Raw genomic sequence first — 2,963 nt, forward strand, 5'->3', positions numbered from 1 at the left:
TATGATACAATCACTAAAATATTTTAAGTGAGGAAAAATAAGGGATGCTTTCTGACCTTCTTGCTTTTTTAAGACATACATATCGATCTACACTCTCAGTTTTGAATGAACTGAAAGTGTGCACTTTTCTGCCGTTGAGAACAGAAAATAAGCACTTGTCTATGTATGTTCATTCATCAACATATTGAGTGGACACTACGTGTACTTTGTTGGCTGCTGCATGTTTAGGAGTAAAGACCAAACCAGGTGCCTGTCCTTGAATCAAGCTTACATCCCAGTGAAAAGAGACAGAAACCAATGAATAAGATAAGATAAGCACCAAATGCTGACATGTTCTGTGGGAAAAAATGAATATCAATGTATCAATATAATGACTTAATAAAGAGCAACTTTATCAAATGGCGGGAGTGTGTGTGTGTGTGTGTGTGTGTGTACACTATGTGTCTAATTTAGGTAACTGGGCAATCTCTCTGAGATGACAATTAACATTTGAAGAAAAAGGAATCAGCCACACAAATAGCCATGGGAAGAGCAGTCCAGGCAGAAGACACACTCTGCAAAGCAAAAGTTGGAAAAGAGTTTGGTGTGTTTGAGAAACAGAAAGGAAGTCATATGATGAGGATGTGGTGAGCAAAAGGGAAAAGAACAGGAGACAGGACTGGCAAGCAGGAGCCAGTAGGTCATGTAAAGAAACCTACATTTTATTTTATGGGTAATGGGGAGCCTTGGTGTAACAGATGCTTTTTTTTCTTTTTCATACAGATGATCCAGCGGTAGCATCAGTGGACAGCTGACCCTGTTCTATAATTGCCAGAAAGAAGAACTGATCGGTTCGGGTAGATGTCCTCCAGTATTCAGTAGTATTTTAGTTAATACTGCTGTATACCAAGACACCTTGAATGTATACTGTTTGCACCAAGGGCCCAAGGACCACCTCCCCTGCCCCCCGCTACTAGGAGATAATTCATCAAAAGTTGTGTCCAACTCTTTTCAATCCCATGGACTGTAACCCCCCAGGCTCCTCTGTCCATGAAGATTCTCCAGGCAAGGATACTGGAGTGGATTGCCATGCCTTCCTCCAGGGGATCTTTCCAACCCGGGGATCAAACCCAGGTCTCTCTCATTTCAGGCAGATTCTTTACCCACTGAGCCACCTGGGAAGCCCAGAAGGAAAGACAAGATCAGTCAAATAATTCAAACTCAAAACAAGGCATAGGGACTTCCCCGGTGGGTCCAGTGGTTAAGAATCCACCTTCCGATGCAGGGGATACAGGTTCAATAAATAGCAAATGAGGGTATGGTGAGCTATATTGGGTTGGGTTCCCCACGAAGCTCATTCTGAGACAAGGATTCAAGGGCAGGTAGTTTATTCTGGAGATGATTCCAGGAAGCACAGTAGGGAGGATAGAAAGGGAGACACAGAAAGGAAGAGGGCCAATAAGGGACATGTGGCAAGTGAGTTATTGCTGTAGGCAACTGGAGCTCAGCATCCTTGGGGGCAGGGGGCACTGGCAGGCTGCAGAGAACAAGTCCCGTGTTATCTCCATGGAAGGAGAGGAAGCTGGGATATTCATCTACCAACTGGTGGGGCCGTTTCTACAGACAGAAAAGCCTTGCGACTTCTGGGCCATCCTGCTTGCTGGCCAGGTGTCCTTCCACAGCCAGAACAAAGCCCTCATTCAGAGAGTTGCAGGTGTAGCGATGAGCATCTTTTTGTGTACAGAGATTAGGACTGAGGAACTCTGGGCAGGACCCCAGCAGCATCTACTACACAGCGTCAGGCATAGAGGAAGTTATCACATAGTCTCATTTCTGGCCCCATTGCCAGTCCTCGTTCTTTTTTTTTCTTTCTCTCCCTTCTCTCCCACTTACAATTTATGCAATCTGGCTGTGTTTTATGTATCCTTGTAAGCTGCCTTAAATCTTTTTTTGGAACACAGCAGCACATAAATAAATAAACACTAGCAAGGTTTAACATTTTCCCTTTATTTATTGACCATTTTTCCCTTCTGTGAACTTTTTGGACCAGGGCCTCTTTTACCTGCTTCTAGCATTGTGCAGGGCACATTGAAGGCATTTGATTATTGTTCTGTCGAGCAGCACAAAGATATGCAGTGGGTTTATAAACTGACTCTGTGACCAGAAACAGAGGCACAGGACTCTCTGGTCCCTTCTTTCTTGAACCCAGAGCTTAAAATATTGCCTGCACATAGCAGATGCTCAGCCAATGTTTGTTAAATGAAAGAACGGGACTTGGAACACCTATATCAATGAGGGTTCCCGTGGATCACCATTTAGAAATCCATCAACACACTGGAATTGTGTGTTTTCTAAGGGCAAAACTGCCCTTATCATGTGGATGCACTTATTTTCATGAGTGTAATAAGCTGGGAGGCAGGAACTAAAGATAGATCTAGAGATGGTGTTTTAAAGTGTATATCCAGCAGGCTCTGTGCATCTCAGAACACCCATTGGTAACGCAAATGCAGCCTATTTGTGAACCCAATCTTTGCTTGTAGGTGTCCTGGCAAACTGTTCTCATAATACTCCTATTGAGAAACTGGGTTCCCCAGGAAACTCAGATGCTAGAAACTGAGTGACTGCTTTATATCTCATGAATCAGAAATTGTTGGACTTCCCTGATGGTCCAGTGGCTAAGACTCCACGTTCCCAACATAGGGGGCCCAGGTTCAATCCCTGGTCAGGGAACTAGATCCCATATGCTGCAACTGAAGATCCTGCATGCTGCAACTAAGACTCAGCACAGAGAAAGGAAGGAAGGGAAGAAAGAAACAGGAAAGAAAGAAGTTGTGGTTTAAGTGGCAGGTTATAGGCATGTAGGTATCTGGATTGGGTTTTTTTGGGGGGGCTATCACATCTCCCCTCCTTTTTTATTTTTGGCTATGACATTTCCCCAGTAGTTTTAATAAAACACTAGGTAGAAATTAAAGTGTAGCCTCTGA

The 2,963-nt window shown here is 43.9% G+C and overlaps 1 non-coding gene across 1 annotated transcript; it reads left to right on the plus strand.

Moving 5' to 3' along the window:
- Positions 1 to 2,636: 2,636 nt before the first annotated feature.
- Positions 2,637 to 2,709, plus strand: TRNAG-CCC (transfer RNA glycine (anticodon CCC)). The gene has a single exon. It is a non-coding gene; the product is annotated as a tRNA-Gly (tRNA).
- Positions 2,710 to 2,963: the final 254 nt, after the last annotated feature.

This window comes from Bos mutus, chromosome 17 (genome assembly GCF_027580195.1).
Source record: "Bos mutus isolate GX-2022 chromosome 17, NWIPB_WYAK_1.1, whole genome shotgun sequence".
NCBI classification, from domain to species: domain Eukaryota; kingdom Metazoa; phylum Chordata; class Mammalia; order Artiodactyla; family Bovidae; genus Bos; species Bos mutus.